The following is an 11,634-nucleotide window of genomic DNA, read 5'->3' on the forward strand; positions in this document are numbered from 1 at the left end:
TGGTTTCTTCTTCCCAGGCCCTGCAAGGCCTTCCCTTGAGGGACCACTGCTCTGTCTCCAATAACAGCCCCTCCCCAGATCCTTGGCTCCAGCAACCCCAACCTGGGGTCAGGCAGGCCACCCTAGCTGCCTTTGTTTCTATGGCAGTCTCAAACGTGCTCTAGTACCTCAGTGGCCCTTGCTCCAAGGCCCCTGGAGAAGCTCCATGAAGGGACCCTCACTTTACTCCCTTTCTCTTTTTTCCCTTTTTAAAAATTGTTTCTTTTTGTGTTTTGTTTTGTTTTGAGACGGAGTCTCACTCTGTCGCCCAGGCTGGAGTGCAGTGGCACGATCTCAGCTCACTGCAAGCTCCGTCTCCCAGGTTCACGCCATTCTCCTGCCTCAGCCTCCCAAGTAGCTGGGGCTACAGGTGCCCGCCACCAGGCCCAGCTAATATTTTTGTATTTTTAGTGGAGACAGGGTTTCACTGTGTTAGCCAGGATGGTCTCGATCTCCTGACCTCGTGATCTGCCCGCCTCAGCCTCCCAAAGTGCTGGGATTACAGGTGTGAGCCACCGCGCACGGCCTCCTTTTGTTTTTTTGACCAAATCAAGCAATCCTGCCTCGGCCTCCCAAGTAGCTGAGACTACAGGCATACATCACCATACCCAGCTAATTTAAAACATATATATTTGTAGAGATGGGGTCTGACTATCTTGCCCAGGCTGGTCTTGACTCCTGGCTTCAGCTGATCCTCCTGCCTCAGCCTCTCAAAGTGCTGGGATTACAAGCATGAGCCACAGTGCCTGTTCCAGGTTCCTGTTTTAGAAAAAGAGAACAACGTTATGAATTCAAAAATGGAAGTGAATTAAAATAATGAGAAAAGAAATGATGACACTATTTTTTTTTGGAAACTTTTTTTTTTTGAAAACTTTTTTAAATTGACAAATACTACAATACTAAATCCAGAAAAATAACATAACTGTGACAACTTCCTGACATATTTCTTTCTTTTTTTTTTTTTTTTTTTGAGACGGAGTCTGGCTCTGCCGCCCAGGCTGGAGTGCAGTGGCCAGATCTCAGCTCACTGCAAGCTCCGCCTCCCGGGTTCACGCCATTCTCCTGCCTCAGCCTTCCGAGTAGCTGGGACTACAGGCGCCCGCCACCTCGCCCGGCTAGTTTTTTGTATTTTTTAGTAGAGACGAGGTTTCACCGGGTTAGCCAGGATGGTCTCGATCTCCTGACCTTGTGATCCGCCCGTCTCGGCCTCCCAAAGTGCTGGGATTACAGGCTTGAGCCACCGCGCCCGGCCGACATATTTCTATAATACTTTGGTCCCGTACATGGTTTGGCTTCTTACTCTGAAGGCCTCCACATAGGACAAGGATTTTGTGATTTTGGGGGGATATTTTCCATACAGAGAAAAGATATTTCAGTCTTCCTCCTAACATGGTTGAAATTTGTGTTTTAATTATTGGTAGTTTAGGAAAGTTAAACTTCCTAACCTGTTGTTGATGATGACATATAAATGTTCTGGATTGTTGTAAAATTTGAGAAACTGTCATCAGCCATCTGTCATATAGGAACTGTGAAATTTGGAAGGATTTACCACAGATGAGGTTCTGGCTCCACGCATTTCAAACCTTGTTTTCCTTCCATGGCTCACAGTTTTCCCAGCACTGGGTGCCGTGGGGCATGTCCTTAAGGCAATAGGACTTTGCACTTCTGTCCTTAACCAGCAGGATTTTCCTACAAGCCACATTCCTAGTTTATTCTAGAACAAGACCAATAAACTAACTTTACACAAGGGTGGAGCAAACCACATAAATATGTCCCTCTAAACCTGGTGTAGAAAGTGAAAAAAAAGGCCGGGCGCGGTGGCTCAAGCCTGTAATCCCAGCACTTTGGGAGGCCGAGACGGGCGGATCACGAGGTCAGGAGATCGAGACCATCCTGGCTAACACAGTGAAACCCCGTCTCTACTAAAAAATACAAAAAACTAGCCGGGCGAGGTGGTGGGCGCCTGTAGTCCCAGCTACTCGGGAGGCTGAGGCAGGAGAATGGAGTAAATCCGGGAGGCAGAGCTTGCAGTGAGCCGAGATCTGGCCACTGCACTCCAGCCTCGGCCACAGAGCGAGACTCCGCCTCAAAAAAAAAAAAAAAAAAAAAAAAAAAAGAAAGTGAAAAAAAAAAGTTCCTCTTCAAAGATTCCCTTGTTAAAGAATAAATTATAAGTGTTAGAAATAATAGTTTAGTTTAAAGACTAACTTCCTTTAAGCCTCCTCACTTTGTTAAGCCCTATCCTATGTAGCTGTTAGATATAAAGAAATAAGTACATTCTATGTCCTTGTACCAAGATATTTGTGCTGGACATGCAGGCACATTCCAACTTGCAGCCTATGTGCCTGCCTTATTTCGAAATGTTATTACTTTTGGCCGGGTGCAGTGGCTCACACCTGTAATCCCAGCACTTTGGAAAGCTGAGGCGGGCAGATCATGAGGTCAGGAGATCGAGACCATCCTGGTTAACACAGTGAAACCCCACCTCTACCAAAAATGCAAAAAAGATTAGCTGGGCATGGTGGCGGGCACCTGTAGTCCCAGCTAGTTCAATGGCGAGAACCCATGGCGGAGCTTGCAGTTACCTGAGATTGCGCCACTGCACTCCAGCCTGGGCGACAGAGTGAGACGCCATCTCAAAAAAAAAAAAAAAAAAGAAATTTTATTACTTTTCTAAGTCCTTCTAAGTCTTTTTTTTTGTTTTTGTTTTTGTTTTTTTTTTTTTGTTTGTTTGTTTGTTTTTTTTTGAGACGGAGTCTCGCTCTGTAGCCCAGGCTGGAGTGCAGTGGCCGGATCTCAGCTCACTGCAAGCTCCGCCTCCCGGGCTTACGCCATTCTCCAGCCTCAGCCTCCCAAGTAGCTGGGACTACAGGCGCCCGCCACCTTGCCCGGCTAGGTTTTTTTTGTATTTTTTAGTAGAGACGGGGTTTCACCGTGTTATCCAGGATGGTCTCGATCTCTTGACCTCGTGATCCGCCCGTCTCGGCCTCCCAAAGTGCTGGGATTACAGGCTTGAGCCACCGAGCCCGGCCTGTTTTTTGTTTTTTTGAGACGGAGTCTCGCTCTGTCACCCAGGCTGGAGTGCAGTGGCCGGATCTCGGCTCACTACAAGTTCCGCCTCCCGGGTTCACGCCATTCTCCAGCCTCAGCCTCCCGAGTAGCTGGGACTACAGGCGCCCGCCACCTTGCCCGGCTAGTTTTTTGTATTTCTTAGTAGAGACGGGGTTTCACCGTGTTAGCCAGGATGGTCTCGATCTCCTGATCTCGTGATCTGCCCGTCTCGGCCTCCCAAAGTGCTGGGATTACAGGCTTGAGCCACCACGCCTGGCTAAGTCTTTTTGTAAGCAACTTCTTCTTTTCCTTTGTTCTCCCTTGCCTTTACCTATTTAAGAAAGTTTTAAATTATTAGCCAGTCAAGTTTAGCTTAGATTGTGCAGTCCAGCTCCAGCCAATGGAGACAGGATACAGTAGCAAGGACAAGCTGCATAAAGAATAAAAATTGCTTCCCTCCTTTGTTCAAGTGTGCTCTCACCATTGTTTCATCTGAGAGGAGCACCCTTTCTGCAGAAAGTAAATTTGCCTTGCTGAGAAAACTTTTTGTCTCAATGCTAATTTTTCCTTGCAGTACTGAAGAACAGCATTCTGTTTCTGAATAAACATTTTACTTATAACACCCGGTGTTTCCCTGTGGTAGATTCAGAGGTGTGCCACATGAAGGCCAGCTGCTGCCAGCCACGGGGGAGACAGCCAGCAGACAGGTCCACTCTGGCTGTGCAGAGCCCCTACAGCCAGACTTCTTCCTTGCCCAACCCTTTCCCTCCTTCCCTCAGGTGCTCATCTCAAGGGACTCTTATAAATATCTTGTACACTGATCTTCCACTTGGAGTTAGATTCCTAGAGAACCCAACCTGGGACCATCCTCAACCCACTTTCCCCTTGGCTGGACCCCGAAAATGCCACAGCCTCTCTGATGTCCTCCAAGTAAGGGGAAGTAGGCTGGAGTCAAAAGAGAGACAGGGTCTCATTATGTTGCCCATACTGGTCTCAAACTCCTGGACTCAAGTGACTCTCCCACCTTGGCCTCCAAAAGTTCTGAGATTATAGGCATGAGCCACTGCACCTGGCTGAAAAAGAGATTGTGACAGGAAGTATCCCTCAGGAAGCCCAGACATTGGAATTATTAATCAAAAACAATAAATCAACTGTCTTAGTATGTTCAATGAACTAAGGGAAGCCATGGACAAGAACTAAAGGAAATTAGGAAAATTATGTCTGAACATAAAGAATATTAACAAAGAGAAAAAAATTAAAGGGACCAAACAAATTCTGAACCTGAAAAGTATAGTAACTGAAATGAAAATTTCATTAGAGGAATTCAGCAGCAGATTGGAGCAGGCAGAATAAAGGATCAGTGAACTTGAAGCTAAGAGAATTAAGGCTGGATGCCATGGCTCACATCTGTAATCCTAGCACTTTGGGAAGCAGAGGTGGGCAGATCACTAGGAGTTTGAAACCAGCCTGGCCAACATGGTAAAACCCCATCTCTACTAAAAACACAAAAATTAGCTGGGTGTGGTGATGCACTCCTGTAGTCCCAGCTACTCCAGAGGCTGAGGCAGGAGAATCTCTTGAACCTGGGAGTTGGAGACTGCAGTGAGCCAAGATGGAGCCACTGCACTCCAGCCTGGGTGACAGAGCAAGACTCCGTCTCCAAAAAAAAAAAAAAAAAAAGTAATCAAAATGTTATAATGGTATACTTCAAAAATCAAACACCAAAAAAAAAAAAAAAAAAAAAAAAAAAAAGGCAGTAATAGAGGAATGGAGGAACAAGAAAATAAATATAAGACATACAGAAAACAAATAGTTAAACAGCAGAAGCAAATGATTTGTCAGTAACGTCATTAAATGTAAATAGATTAAACTCTCCTATTAATAAATGGATTTTCAGATTGGTTTAAAAAGGTTAATCTATATGTTGCCTATCAGAGACTCACTTCAGATATAAGAACATAAAAACACTGGAAGTAAAAGGATGGAAAAAATATTTTATGGCCAGGCATGGTGGCTTATGCCTGTAATCCCAACACTTTGGGGGCTGAGGCAGGTGGATTGCTTAAGGAGTTTGAGACTAGCCTGGGCAACAAGGCAAAACCCTATTTCTACAAAAAACAAAAAATTAGCTGGGCATGGTGGTGTGCACCTTTAGTCCCCGCTACCCAGGAGGCTGAAGTGGGAGGATCACCTGATCTCAGGAAGGTCAAAGCTGGAGTGAGTCATGATCACACCACTGCACTCTTGCCTGTGGCGACAGAGTGAAACTGTCTCAAGAAAAAAAAAAAAAAGAAAAAAAAATATTTCATGCAAATAATAACCAGAAGAGAGCCAGGGTGGCTTTATTATTGTCAGGTATAGTAGCCTCTAAATCAAAAAGGTTACAAGAGACAAAGAGGGGCATTATCTATTGATAAAAATTTCTTTTTTTTCTTTTTTTTGAGAGGGAGTCTCGCTCTGTTTCCCAGGCAGGAGTGCAGTGGCACGATCATGGCTCATTGCAACCTCTGCCCCCTGGGTTCACACCATTCTCCAGCCTCAGCCTCCCAAGTAGCTGGGACTACAGGTGTCCACCACCATGCCCAGCTATTTTTTGTGTGTGTGTGTATTTTTAGTAGAGATGGGGTTTCATTGTGTTAGCCAGGATGGTCTCTATCTCCTGACCTCGTAATCTGCCTGCCTTGGCCTCCCAAAGTGCTGGGATTACAGGCATGAGCCACTGCGCCCGGCCTTTTTCTTTTCTTTTCTTTTTTTTTAAGACAGAGTTTCACTCTTGTTGCCCAGGCTGGAGTGCAATGGCATGATCTTGGCTCACCGCAACCTCCACCTCCTGGGTTCAAGCAATTCTCCTGCCTCAGCCTCCTGAGTAGCTGGGATTACAGGCATGCACCACCATGCCCTGCTAATTTTATATTTTTAGTAGAGATGGGGTTTAACCATGTTGGTCAGGCTGGTCTTGAACTCTTGACCTGAGGTGATCCACCCAACTAATAAAAGTTTCAAAACAAGGCAATATGACAATTAGAAACATTCATGTGCCTAACAGAGCCCCAAAAATAAATGAAACAAAAACAGAATCGAAAGTAGTCAGCTCTACAATTATAGTACATATTTCAACCACCCACTTTCATTAATGAATAGAAGAGGCAGGCCATGGTGGCACACGCCTGTAATCCCAGGACTTGGGAGGCCAAGGCAGGCAGATCACAAGGTCAGGAGATAGAGACCATCCTGGCTAACACAATGAAACCCCATCTCTCAGGAGTTCAAGACCAGCCTGGTCAAGATGGTGAAACCTTGTTTCTACTAAAAATACAAAAATTATCCAGGCATGGTGACAGGCCCCTGTAATCTCAGTTACTCGGGAGACTGAGGCATGAGAATCGCTTGAACCGGGAGGTGGAGGTTGCAGTGAGCCGAGATCATGCCACTGCACTCCAACCTGGGCAACAAAAGCAAAACTCCATCTCAAAAAAAAAAAAAAAAAAAGAAAAAAAAAAAAAGGCTGTGTGCAGTGGCTCATGTAATCCCAGCACTCTGTGAGACTGAGGCAGGGGAATCACTGGAGCCCAGGAGTTCGAGACCAAGCTGGGAAACGTGGCAAAATCCTGTCTCTATTTTTAAAAAGTAAAAGTAAATTTAAAAAATAAAAATAAGGCCGGGCGCGGTGGCTCAAGCCTGTAATCCCAGCACTTTGGGAGGCCGAGACGGGCGGATCACGAGGTCAGGAGATCGAGACCATCCTGGCTAACACGGTGAAACCCCGTCTCTACTAAAAAATACAAAAAAAAAACTAGCCGGGTGAGATGGCGGGCGCCTGTAGTCCCAGCTACTCGGGAGGCTGAGGCAGGAGAATGGCGTAAACCCGGGAGGCGGAGCTTGCAGTGAGCTGAGATCCGGCCACTGCACTCCAGCCTGGGCGACAGAGCAAGACTCCGTCTCAAAAAAATAAATAAATAAATAAATAAAAATTAAAAAAAAAATCTAGAGGAATAAATAGGTGAATGTATCAAATAAATATTGAGTAAGAAGGGTAAGGTGAGTACCAGAGCCCTCCCAACAGAACACAGCCTGCAGGGACCTGGTACAGGTTTGAGAATCTATGGGATGATAGAGGGAACATTAGAGATGGATTGGAAAACAGGGCCTGGTCAAGAAATGGTGTTACAAAATTTAGTTTGCCGTTTAGGGGGAAAGAGGCTATTTTGACCTTACCTCACTCCATATACCAAGTAAATTCCAGAAAAGCAATGAGTCACCAAACACTGTGGCAAAATTATTGCAATGATCACTGCTTGCACTTAACATTTTAGTAATATTTCCTGTTTTGACCAACCCCTTGAAACACGTCATTCCCAACCAGCATCACACTTCCTGGTTGTCTCCTACTTCAATGGCCTTCCCTTCTTAGCCCAGGGTAGCAGTGAGTATAGGGAGGGAGGCTAGGTGACTGGGTTTAGAAATATTTCATATGGGAGGCTGAGGTGGGAGGATCACCTGAGCGCAGGAATTCAAGACCAGACTAGGAAATATAGTGACACCCCGTCTCTAAAAAAATTTATTTTTAAATTAGCTGGGTGTGATGGTGCATGCCTATAGTTCCAGCTACTCAGGAGGCTGGAGTGGGAGGATGGCTTGAGCTGGGAGGTTGAGGCTGCAGTGAGCCATGATCACACCACTGCGTTCCAGCCTGAGTAACAGAGAGCCTCTCCAAAAAAAAAGGAAGAGAGAGAAGGAAGGGAGGAAGGGAAGAAGGGAAGAAGGGAGGGAGGGAGGGAAGAAGGGAGGAAGGAAGTAAGGAAGGAAGGAAGGAAGTGAAATCCTGTCTCTACAAAAAATATACAAGTTAGCTGGGTATGATAGTGAGCACCTGTGGTCCCAGCTACTCAGGAGCCTGAGGTAAAAGGATCACTTGAGTTGGGCGCGGTGGCTCACGTCTGTAATCCCAGCACTTTGGGAGGCCGAGGCAGGCGGATCACGAGGTCAGGAGATCCAGACAATCCTGGCTAACACGGTGAAACCCCATCTCTGCTAAAAATACAAAAAATTAGCCGGGCGTGGTGGTGCGCGCCTGTAGTCCCAGCTACTCGGAGGCTGAGGCAGGAGAATGGCGTGAACCCGGGAGGCGGAGCTTGTAGTGAGCCGAGATTGCGCCACTGCACTCCAGCCTGGGTGACAGAGCGAGACTCCGTCTCAAAAAAAAAAGGATCACTTGAGCCGGGGCATGGCGGCGTGTGGCATCCCAGCTACTTGGGAGGCTGAGGCAGGAGAATTGCTTGAACCCAGGAAGCAAGATTGTGCCACTGCACTTCAGCCTGGGTGACAGAGCGAGACTCCGTCAAAAATTAGCCATATTGGCATGTGCCTGCAGTTCCAGCTACTTGGGAGGCCGAGGCAGGAGAATTGCTTGAACTTGGGAGGTGGAGGTTGGAGTGAGCAGAGATCATGCCACTGCACTCCAGCCTGGGTGACACAATGAGACGCTGTCTCAAAAAAGAAAGAAAAATAATAGACATCGTAAGACTGAAAGAATGAACTCTTTGTAGCAATAAGATACCAAAGTATAAACAAGACCGAAGGCCATGCCAGGCAAGAGTTAAGCCATTCACCAAAGAATAAACTATGTTCTAAATGCTGCAAGGTATTTCTTTTTTTCCAGCAGCTAAACAAGCACTGGCCTTGAGATAAGCAATACGGAAACAATTGCAGTTCATCCATCACAGACACTGACCCCACTCCCTGTTCCACAAGCCATAACTATAGCTTTGATTGGACAAGAGACTGATTTTAATGATTTTTTCCTGATAAGAGACCACTGACCAGGGACTGGCTTTAGTTGGTTTATGGAACCTGTGCACTGAGTGCTTTTGTACCCTTGCTTCATATTTTGACATATGGGGCTAATTGTATTTCTTTTGGTGGTGGTGGTGGTGGTGGTGGTGGTGGTGTTTGAGACGGAGTCTCCCTCTGTAGCCCAGGCTGGAGTGCAGTGGTGCGATCTCGGCTTACTGCAACCTCCGCCTCCCGGGTTCAAGTGATTCTCCTGCCTCAGCTTCCCAAGTATCTGGGATTATAGGCACATGCCACCATGCCTGGATGATTTTTTGTATTTTTAGTAGAGATGGGTTTTCACCGTGTTAGCCAGGATGGTCTCAATCTTCTGACATTGTGATCCACCCACCTCGGCCTCCTAAAGTGTTGGGATTACAGGTGTGAGACACCGCGTCCAGCTGAACATGTATGTTTAGCCAAGCCATTTGACATACAGCTCCTGCCCAAATCCCTCCTCTTTTGAGAGGTCTGTCTCTGGTTTTGACCAGAGGCCCACTTCCCAGACTGCAGGTTGCAACCCTTTATAAGAAATGAAGTCAGCCTGGTACGGTGGCTCACGACTGTAATCCCAGAACTTTGGGAGGCTGAGACAGGAGGATCACTTGAGCCCAGGAGTTCAAGATCATCCTGGACAACATAGTGAGACCCCTGTCTCTACAAAAAATTTAAAAAATTAGCTGGGTGTAGTGTGCGAGCCTGTGGTCATCATGGTGCCTGGCATGATTTTTATAAAGATAGTTTTATTTTAAGTATAAGAGTAGTTTTTATGGTTTTTTTTTTTTTTTTTTTTCCAGACGAACTCTCACTCTGTCGCCCAGGCTGGAATGCAGTGGTGCGATCTCAGCTCACTCACTGCAACCTCCACCTCCCAGGTTCAAGCAATTCTTGAAGCGTCAGCCTCCCGAGTATCTGGGAGTACAGACATGTACCACCACATCCAGCTAATTTTTGTACTTTTAGTAGAGATGAGGTTTCACCATTTGGTCAGGCTAATCTTGAACTCCTGACCTCAACTGCTCCACTCACCTCGGCCTCCCAAAGTGCTAGCATTGCAGGCGTGAGCCAAAACGGCCGACATTTTTATTTTCTTTGAGACAGAGTTTTGCTCTTGTTGCCCAGGCTGGAGCGCAATGGCATGATCCTGGCTCACCACAACCTCAACCTCCCAGGTCAAGCAATTCTCCTGCCTCAGTCTCCTGAGTAGATAGGATTACAGGCATGCATCATCACGCCCAGCTAATTTTGTATTTTTAGTAGAGACGGGATTGCACCATGTTGGTCAGGCTGGTCTCAAACTCCTGACCTCAGGTGATCTGCCCGTCTTGGCCTCCAAAAGTGCTGGGATTACAGGCGTCAGCCACCACGGCCGGCATTTAAAAATTTTTTTTGAAACGGAGTTTCATTCTTGTTGCCCAGGCTGGAGTGCAATAATGCGATCTCAGCTTACCGCAACCTCCATCTCCCAGATTCAAGCAATTTCCCTGCCTCGGCATCCTGAGTAGCTAGGATTACAGCTGCCCACCACCATGCCCAGCTAATTTTTCTATTTTTACTAGAGACGGGGTTTTGCCATTTAGCCATGCTGGTCTCGAACTCCTGCCTTCAGACGATCTAACCGCCTCGGCTTCCCAAAGTGCTGGGATTACAGGTGTGAGCCACCACACGGGGCCCTTTTTTCCTCTAAAGACAGGGTCTTACTCTGTTGCCCAGGCTAGAGTACTGTGGTAAGATGATAGGCCACTTTAAACTTCAGACTCCTCAAGTGATTCTCCCACCTTAGCCTGCTAAATAGTAAATAGCTAGGACTACAGGTATACCACCACCACACCCAGTTAAATTTTTTGTTTTTTTTGAGACAGTCTCACTCTGTCACCATGCTGGAGTGCAGTGGTGTGATCTTGGCTCATTGCAAGCTCCCCCTCCCGGATTCAAGTGATTCTCCTGCCTCAGCCTCCCGAGTAGCTAGGATTATAAGCATGCGCCACCACGCCCAGCTAATTTTGTGTTTTTAGTAGAGATGGGGTTTCTCCATGTTGGTCAGGCTGGTCTTAAACTCCTGACAGGTGATCCGCCCAACTCGGCCTCCCAAAGTGCTGGGATTACAGGCCTGACCCACCGCGCCCAGCTAGAATTCTTTTTCCTCTTACAGGAAAGGAAAAGTTTCACTATGTTGGCCAGGCTGGTCTCGAACTCCTGGCCTCAAGTGATCCACGTGCCTCGGCCTCCCACTGTTGGGATTACAGGCGTGAGCCACCGCGCCCGGTCTCTACTTAATTCTTTTAAAGAGAAAACTGGCAGGGCGCAAACCTGACCAACATGGAGAAACCTTGTCTCTTAAAGATACAACAATTAGCCGGGCGTAATCCCAGCTACTCGGGAGGCTGAGGCAGAATTGCTAGAACCCGGGAGGCGGAGGCTGCAGTGGGCCGAGATCGCGCCACTGCACTCCAGCCTGGGCGACAGAGCGAGACCGTCTCAGAAAATAAAAAATAAATAAATAAAGAGAAAAAAAACTGACTTTCAGCACCGCCTTGTGGTCCCAGGTAAGTTTCCACTCTGGTACTTCAGCCCTGGACTCGAACCTGCGGACACGCTGCGGCTGCAATGCCCCACCCGCCAGACCTCTACTCGGAGTACGCAGCCCGGCTGGTGAGAAACATCGTGCACTCTGACTTCCACGCGTGGAATGGGGAGATGGACCGCACGGCGGGC

Source organism: Chlorocebus sabaeus, chromosome 22 (assembly GCF_047675955.1).
Source record: "Chlorocebus sabaeus isolate Y175 chromosome 22, mChlSab1.0.hap1, whole genome shotgun sequence".
Classification (NCBI taxonomy): Eukaryota; Metazoa; Chordata; class Mammalia; order Primates; family Cercopithecidae; genus Chlorocebus; species Chlorocebus sabaeus.